An 8,809-nucleotide genomic window follows, 5' to 3' on the forward strand; every position below is an offset into this window, starting at 1 on the left:
TCCGGTGCTAGGTCGACCCCGACGCCGCTGGCCGCCGCCGCCGCCTTGCCGCTATCCCTCCGCACGTTTGGGGCCGGTGGCGACCCGCAGGACGGCCGACAACTCGCTCGTTTGGCGGGGCGATGCAAGGTTAGGCGAACTGGGCGGTAACTCGGGTTAGTCGAGGGGACTTCGCGGTGGACAGGGGGGTGCGAATCCGGCCGGGCGGCCCTTCGATGGAGCCTGGTGCAGGGACATTCAATGGGATGAGCCGCGCTCGCCGCGGAACCTTCGAGCGCCGCTACTCAGCAAGTAAACGAGAGGGAGCTGCGCCCGGCCTCGTAAGACGCCTCTTCTCCGGTGCGAGCGCCCCGACGCCGCTGGCCGCCGCCGCCGCCTTGCCGCTATCCCGCCGCGCGTTTGGGGAGGGAGGGCGACCCGTAGGACGGCCCGCCGACTACACGACCGTTTGGCAGAGCGAGTGCAAGGTTAGGCGAGCTGGGCGGTAACTCGGGTTAGTCTGGGGAGACTCGCGGTGGACAGGGTGGCGCGAATCCGGCCGGGCGGCCCCATCGATTAAGCATTGGTAGGGAGCCGAGGATGAGCCGTGCGAAGTGGCCTCGGAGGCGGTCCGTGGGGGACGACGGGGGGGGACGGGCGTCGGCCCTCCGGCCCGAGCAGAGAACGTTCGGTCACCCAAGCGGGAATCTGCGCCCCGGCCCGAGTCGGACTCGGTCGGTGCGGCCCGCTGAGGCCCTCAACTATTCCCGTACGCGGGGGTCGGGAGCTGCGGCGCTGCGCCGGCGACTTACCCGCGCGAGGCACGCACTGCGTGCGGCCAGGATGCGGAGTTGGATCGGCGCTGGTTGGGAACCCTCGGGGAACGAAGGCGGACGGCGGCCAGCCGGCGCCGACGAACCCGTCGGGGAGGGGGCTGGTGGCAGGCGCGATCGGCACTATTGCTGACTGCCGGGAGGGAAGCTGCGCCCCGGCCGAGTCAGACTCAGCCGTTGCGGCCCCCCCGAGCCCGCAGCGCGTAGCGCGGAAGCCATACGCCCCCCCGATGCGGAGCGACAGACGCCCCCGCGACCGCGGTTGGTCGGGAAGGCTTTTCGGATAGAGGTCGGACGGTGTGTGTGTGGACGGCTTCCCGTGGTGCCGCCGCTATCAAGCCGGAGGGTTTGAGAAACGACATTCGCGGAAGGACCGGCGCGGCCGGCGGACGCTCGCACGCGCGGCGCCCGACACTCAGCCGCTCGCTCGGCCTCCGTGGATCGTGGCTAGGTGGGATGGATGCCAAACCGGGTCGTCTCGGTCTCGCCGCAGTACGGTCGCGCCGGGGCCTGCGGGGCGGCGCGGGGAGCGCACGCTCACGCGGCGGCCGGGGCGCTAGAGTGCGACCCGCAGTGGGTAGGAACCGTCCACCCGACGTCGGACGAGCCGAGGCCGATGGAGGCCCTACCAAGGCGGGTCATGAGTGCCAGTCGGTCAGTTGGGTGAGGGGGTACTCGGAGGCCCGCCGGGAGCAGACGGGCGACCGGGGATGGGGGGCGTACGCGGGCGGGCGCCGGGAGAAGACGGCCCGTCCGGGGTCGAATCTCGGCCTGTGTTTTCGGAGCCGGCCGGGCATCACGCTCCCTCCTTGGATGGACAACATTCGTAGTTGACACTTTGTGTCATTTTATCCGAGCGGGCGGGCGCCTCGAGAGGCGGACCGTCCGGGGCGACTCTCGGCCTGTGTTTTCGGAGCCGGCCGGGCCTCACGCTCCCTCCTTGGATGGACAACATTCGTAGTTGACACTTTGTGTCATTTTATCCGAGCAGACGGGCGCCGCGAGGCGGACCGTCCGGGGCGACTCTCGGCCTGTGTTTTCGGAGCCGGCCGGGCATCACGCTCCCTCCTTGGATGGACAACATTCGTAGTTGACACTTTGTGTCATTTTATCCGAGCAGACGGGCGCCGCGAGGCGACCGTCCGGGGCGACTCTCGGCCTGTGTTTAAGGAGCCGGCCGGGCATCACGCTCCTTCCTTGGATGGACAACATTCGTAGTTGACACTTTGTGTCATTTTATCCGAGCGGGCGGGCGCCGCGAGGCGGACCGTCCGGGGCGACTCTCGGCCTGTGTTTAAGGAGCCGGCCGGGCATCACGCTCCTTCCTTGGATGGACAACATTCGCAGTTGACACTTTGTGTCATTTTATCCGAGCAGACGGGCGCCGCGAGGCGGACCGTCCGGGGCGACTCTCGGCCTGTGTTTTCGGAGCCGGCCGGGCATCACGCTCCCTCCTTGGATGGACAACATTCGTAGTTGACACTTTGTGTCATTTTATCCGAGCAGACGGGCGCCGCGAGGCGACCGTCCGGGGCGACTCTCGGCCTGTGTTTAAGGAGCCGGCCGGGCATCACGCTCCTTCCTTGGATGGACAACATTCGTAGTTGACACTTTGTGTCATTTTATCCGAGCGGGCGGGCGCCGCGAGGCGGACCGTCCGGGGCGACTCTCGGCCTGTGTTTAAGGAGCCGGCCGGGCATCACGCTCCTTCCTTGGATGGACAACATTCGCAGTTGACACTTTGTGTCATTTTATCCGAGCAGACGGGCGCCGCGAGGCGGACCGTCCGGGGCGACTCTCGGCCTGTGTTTTCGGAGCCGGCCGGGCATCACGCTCCCTCCTTGGATGGACAACATTCGTAGTTGACACTTTGTGTCATTTTATCCGAGCAGACGGGCGCCGCGAGGCGGACCGTCCGGGGCGACTCTCGGCCTGTGTTTAAGGAGCCGGCCGGGCATCACGCTCCTTCCTTGGATGGACAACATTCGCAGTTGACACTTTGTGTCATTTTGTTCGGCCTGTGTTTAAGGAGGCGGCCGTCCTCCACTCGGTCCGTGTTTAAGGAGCGACACTCGCGCTCCGGTTCGGCCTGTATTTAGGGAGGCGGCCGTCCTCCGCTTGGTCTGTGTTAAGGGCGACACTCTGTCCATGTTTGAGGAGCCTGGCCCTGACGCTCCTCTCCGGCCTGTGTTTAAGGAGGCGGCCGTCCTCCCCTTGGTCCGTGTTAAGGGCGACACTCGGTCCATGTTTGAGGAGCCTGGCCCTGACGCTCCTCTCCGGCCTGTGTTTAAGGAGGCGGCCGTCCTCCCCTTGGTCCGTGTTAAGGGCGACACTCGGTCCATGTTTGAGGAGCCTGGCCCTGACGCTCCTCTCCGGCCTGTGTTTAAGGAGGCGGCCGTCCTCCCCTTGGTCTGTGTTAAGGGCGACACTCGGTCCATGTTTGAGGAGCCTGGCCCTGACGCTCCTCTCCGGCCTGTGTTTAAGGAGGCGGCCGTCCTCCCCTTGGTCCGTGTTAAGGGCGACACTCGGTCCATGTTTGAGGAGCCTGGCCCTGACGCTCCTCTCCGGCCTGTGTTTAAGGAGGCGGCCGTCCTCCCCTTGGTCCGTGTTAAGGGCGACACTCGGTCCATGTTTGAGGAGCCTGGCCCTGACGCTCCTCTCCGGCCTGTGTTTAAGGAGGCGGCCGTCCTCCCCTTGGTCTGTGTTAAGGGCGACACTCTGTCCATGTTTGAGGAGCCTGGCCCTGACGCTCCTCTCCGGCCTGTGTTTAAGGAGGCGGCCGTCCTCCCCTTGGTCTGTGTTAAGGGCGACACTCGGTCCATGTTTGAGGAGCCTGGCCCTGACGCTCCTCTCCGGCCTGTGTTTAAGGAGGCGGCCGTCCTCCCCTTGGTCTGTGTTAAGGGCGACACTCTGTCCATGTTTGAGGAGCCTGGCCCTGACGCTCCTCTCCGGCCTGTGTTTAAGGAGGCGGCCGTCCTCCCCTTGGTCTGTGTTAAGGGCGACACTCGGTCCGTGTTTAAGGAGCGGCCCTCGCGCTCCGGTTCGGCCTGTATTTAGGGAGGCGGCCGTCCTCCGCTTGGTCTGTGTTAAGGGCGACACTCGGTCCGTGTTTAAGGAGCCGGCCCTGACGCTCCTCTTCGGCCTGTGTTTAAGGAGGCGGCCGTCCTCCACTTCCTTCCATGCACCACCACATTCGCAGTTGACACTTTGCCATTTTTTCAGAGAGGTGACACTTAGTCGTTTTTTCGAAAGTTGACACTTAGTCGTTTTTTCGAAAGTTGACACTTTGCCGTTTTTTCAGAGAGGCGACACTTAGTCGTTTTTTCGAAAGTTGACACTTAGCCGTTTTTTCGAAAGTTGACACTTAGCCGTTTTTTCGAAAGTTGACACTTAGCCGTTTTTTCGAAAGTTGACACTTAGTCACTTTTTCGCCACAGTGACACCTCCAGCGCGTGCCACGGCGCTTTTCAGGTCTTCTATCCGACCTTGTGCTGTCGAGGACGGCGTGTCCGACGCCGTGGGGAGACCAGCACCATCTCCTCCATACTCGTAAACGGGGTGCTTTGGAAAACGGGGGGAAAGTCGATGAGTACACTGACTACTGGGACCATTTCATTGTACTCTGGCGCACCTGAAGACCAAAAAAGGTACTGCACCTTAGCCCGGGTACCTCACCCCCTGGTACCTCGAGGAGAACTTAGAAAAATTTCGACAAATTTTTGGTGAGCTCCAGGGAGAGAGGCTGATTTTTCGCTTTTTGAGGCCGACCGCCGAACCGGCGCGGGGCGGACTCACAAGCCCCGCAGAGCCGTGGGCACTTAGTCGTTTTTTCAGAGAGGCGACACTTAGTCGTTTTTTCAGAGGCGACACTTAGTCGTTTTTTCGAAAGTTGACACTTAGCCGTTTTTTCGAAAGTCGACACTTAGCCGTTTTTTTGGAAAGTTGACACTTAGTCGTTTTTTCGAAAGTTGACACTTAGTCGTTTTTTCGCCACAATTGGCTCTGAGCTCCAGGGGGAGAGCCTGGTTTTGCCTTATTTCAGGCCGGCTGGGGAACCGGCGCGGGTCGGATGCACGAGCCCGGCAGAGCCGTGGGCACTTAGAAAATTTTCGCCGATTAAGCTGGGACCTCCAGGCGGAGACCGGCATTCCTCGTCCTCGGGGTTCGACCCAGGAACCGGCGCTGGGCAGACGCCGTAGCCACGCAGAGCCGTGGGCACTTAGAAAATATTCGCCAAGTTGGCTCTGAGCTCCAGGCGGAGAGGCTGGTTTTGCCTTATTTCAGGCCGGCTGGGGAACCGGCGCGGGTCGGATGCACGAGCCCGCAGAGCCGTGGGCACTTTGCCATTTTCTCAGAGTCGACACTTAGTCGTTTTTTCAGAGAGGCGACACTCTGTCGTTTTTTCGAAAGTTGACACTTTGCCGTTTTTTCAGAGAGGCGACACTTAGCCGTTTTTTCGAAAGTTGACACTTAGCCGTTTTTTCGAAAGTCGACACTTAGCCGTTTTTTCAGAGATGTGACACTTTGCCGTTTTTTCGAAAGTCGACACTTAGCCGTTTTTTCAGAGATGTGACACTTAGAAACTTTTTGCCAAGTTGGCTGTGAGCTCCAGGAGGAGACCGTTATTTTTCGTCATTCGAGGCCGACTGCGGAACCGGCGCTGGGCGGACGCCAAAGCTCGGCAGGGCCGTGGGCACTTAGAAACTTTTTGCCAAGTTGGCTGTGAGCTCCAGGAGGAGACCGTTATTTTTCGTCATTCGAGGCCGACTGCGGAACCGGCGCTGGGCGGACGCCAAAGCTCGGCAGGGCCGTGGGCACTTAGAAACTTTTTGCCAAGTTGGCTGTGAGCTCCAGGAGGAGACCGTTATTTTTCGTCATTCGAGGCCGACTGCGGAACCGGCGCTGGGCGGACGCCAAAGCTCGGCAGGGCCGTGGGCACTTAGAAACTTTTTGCCAAGTTGGCTGTGAGCTCCAGGAGGAGACCGTTATTTTTCGTCATTCGAGGCCGACTGCGGAACCGGCGCTGGGCGGACGCCAAAGCTCGGCAGGGCCGTGGGCAATTAGAAACTTTTTGCCAAGTTGGCTGTGAGCTCCAGGAGGAGACCGTTATTTTTCGTCATTCGAGGCCGACTGCGGAACCGGCGCTGGGCGGACGCCAAAGCTCGGCAGGGCCGTGGGCACTTAGAAACTTTTTGCCAAGTTGGCTGTGAGCTCCAGGAGGAGACCGTTATTTTTCGTCATTCGAGGCCGACTGCGGAACCGGCGCTGGGCGGACGCCAAAGCTCGGCAGGGCCGTGGGCACTTAGAAACTTTTTGCCAAGTTGGCTGTGAGCTCCAGGAGGAGACCGTTATTTTTCGTCATTCGAGGCCGACTGCGGAACCGGCGCTGGGCGGACGCCAAAGCTCGGCAGGGCCGTGGGCACTTAGAAACTTTTTGCCAAGTTGGCTGTGAGCTCCAGGAGGAGACCGTTATTTTTCGTCATTCGAGGCCGACTGCGGAACCGGCGCTGGGCGGACGCCAAAGCTCGGCAGGGCCGTGGGCACTTAGAAACTTTTTGCCAAGTTGGCTGTGAGCTCCAGGAGGAGACCGTTATTTTTCGTCATTCGAGGCCGACTGCGGAACCGGCGCTGGGCGGACGCCAAAGCTCGGCAGGGCCGTGGGCACTTAGAAACTTTTTGCCAAGTTGGCTGTGAGCTCCAGGAGGAGACCGTTATTTTTCGTCATTCGAGGCCGACTGCGGAACCGGCGCTGGGCGGACGCCAAAGCTCGGCAGGGCCGTGGGCACTTAGAAACTTTTTGCCAAGTTGGCTGTGAGCTCCAGGAGGAGACCGTTATTTTTCGTCATTCTAGGCCGGCTGCAGAACCGGCGCGGGTCGGATGCACGAGCCCGCAGAGCCGTGGGCACTTTGCCACTTTTTCGCCACAATTGGCTGTGAGCTCCAGGAGGAGACCGTTATTTTTCGTCATTCTAGGCCGGTTGCAGAACCGGCGCGGCTCGGATGCACGAGCCCGCAGAGCCGTGGGCACTTAGAAAATTTTCAGAGAGGCGACACTTTGCCATTTTTTCAGAGAGGTGACACTTAGTCGTTTTTTCGAAAGTTGACACTTAGCCGTTTTTTCGAAAGTTGACACTTAGTCGTTTTTTCGAAAGTTGACACTTAGTCGTTTTTTCGCCAAAGTGCCCACCTCCAGCGCGTGCCACGGCGCTTTCCAGGTCTTCTATCCGACCTTGTGCTGTCGAGGACGGCGTGTCCGACGCCGTGGGGAGACCAGCACCATCTCCTCCATACTCGTAAACGAGGTGCTTTGGAAAACGGGGGGAAAGTCGATGAGTACACTGACTACTGGGACCATTTCATTGTACTCTGGCGCACCTGAAGACCAAAAAAGGTACTGCACCTTAGCCCGGGTACCTCACCCCCTGGTACCTCGAGGAGAACTTAGAAAAATTTCGACAAATTTTTGGTGAGCTCCAGGGAGAGAGGCTGATTTTTTGCTTTTTGAGGCCGACCGCCGAACCGGCGCGGGGCGGACTCACAAGCCCCGCAGAGCCGTGGGCACTTAGTCGTTTTTTCGAAAGTTGACACTTAGCCGTTTTTTCGAAAGTTGACACTTAGCCGTTTTTTCGAAAGTCGACACTTAGCCGTTTTTTCGAAAGTTGACACTTAGTCGTTTTTTCGCCGATTTTGCTGGGACCTCCAGGCGAGGACCGGCGTTTTTCGTCTTCCGGGTCCGACCCGGGAACCAGCGCCGAGCGGACACATTCGCTCGCTAGTGCCGTTGGCACTTAGAAAATTTTTCGTTTGTCATGAGCTCCGGGCGGAGACCGGCGTTTTTCGTCTTCCGGGTTCGACCCGGGAACCAGCGCCGAGCGGACACATTCGCTCGCTAGTGCCGTTGGCACTTAGAAAATTTTTCGTTTGTCATGAGCTCCGGGCGGAGACCGGCGTTTTTCGTCTTCCGGGTTCGACCCGGGAACCAGCGCCGAGCGGACACATTCGCTCGCTAGTGCCGTTGGCACTTAGAAAATTTTTCGTTTGTCATGAGCTCCGGGCGGAGACCGGCGTTTTTCGTCTTCCGGGTCCGACCCGGGAACCAGCGCCGAGCGGACACATTCGCTCGCTAGTGCCGTTGGCACTTAGAAAATTTTTCGTTTGTCATGAGCTCCGGGCGGAGACCGGCGTTTTTCGTCTTCCGGGTTCGACCCGGGAACCAGCGCCGAGCGGACACATTCGCTCGCTAGTGCCGTTGGCACTTAGAAAATTTTTCGTTTGTCATGAGCTCCGGGCGAGGACCGGCGTTTTTCGTCTTCCGGGTTCGACCCGGGAACCAGCGCCGAGCGGACACATTCGCTCGCTAGTGCCGTTGGCACTTAGAAAATTTTTCGTTTGTCATGAGCTCCGGGCGGAGACCGGCGTTTTTCGTCTTCCGGGTTCGACCCGGGAACCAGCGCCGAGCGGACACATTCGCTCGCTAGTGCCGTTGGCACTTAGAAAATTTTTCGTTTGTCATGAGCTCCGGGCGAGGACCGGCGTTTTTCGTCTTCCGGGTTCGACCCGGGAACCAGCGCCGAGCGGACACATTCGCTCGCTAGTGCCGTTGGCACTTAGAAAATTTTTCGTTTGTCATGAGCTCCGGGCGGAGAGCGGCGTTTTTCGTCTTCCGGGTTCGACCCGGGAACCAGCGCCGAGCGGACACATTCGCTCGCTAGTGCCGTTGGCACTTAGAAAATTTTTCGTTTGTCATGAGCTCCGGGCGAGGACCGGCGTTTTTCGTCTTCCGGGTTCGACCCGGGAACCAGCGCCGAGCGGACACATTCGCTCGCTAGTGCCGTTGGCACTTAGAAAATTTTTCGTTTGTCATGAGCTCCGGGCGGAGAGCGGCGTTTTTCGTCTTCCGGGTTCGACCCGGGAACCAGCGCCGAGCGGACACATTCGCTCGCTAGTGCCGTTGGCACTTAGAAAATTTTTCGTTTGTCATGAGCTCCGGGCGAGGA

The sequence above is a fragment of the Syngnathus leptorhynchus genome, unplaced genomic scaffold (assembly GCF_054491065.1).
Source record: "Syngnathus leptorhynchus isolate UIUO unplaced genomic scaffold, UIUO_Slep HiC_scaffold_149, whole genome shotgun sequence".
Classification (NCBI taxonomy): Eukaryota; Metazoa; Chordata; class Actinopteri; order Syngnathiformes; family Syngnathidae; genus Syngnathus; species Syngnathus leptorhynchus.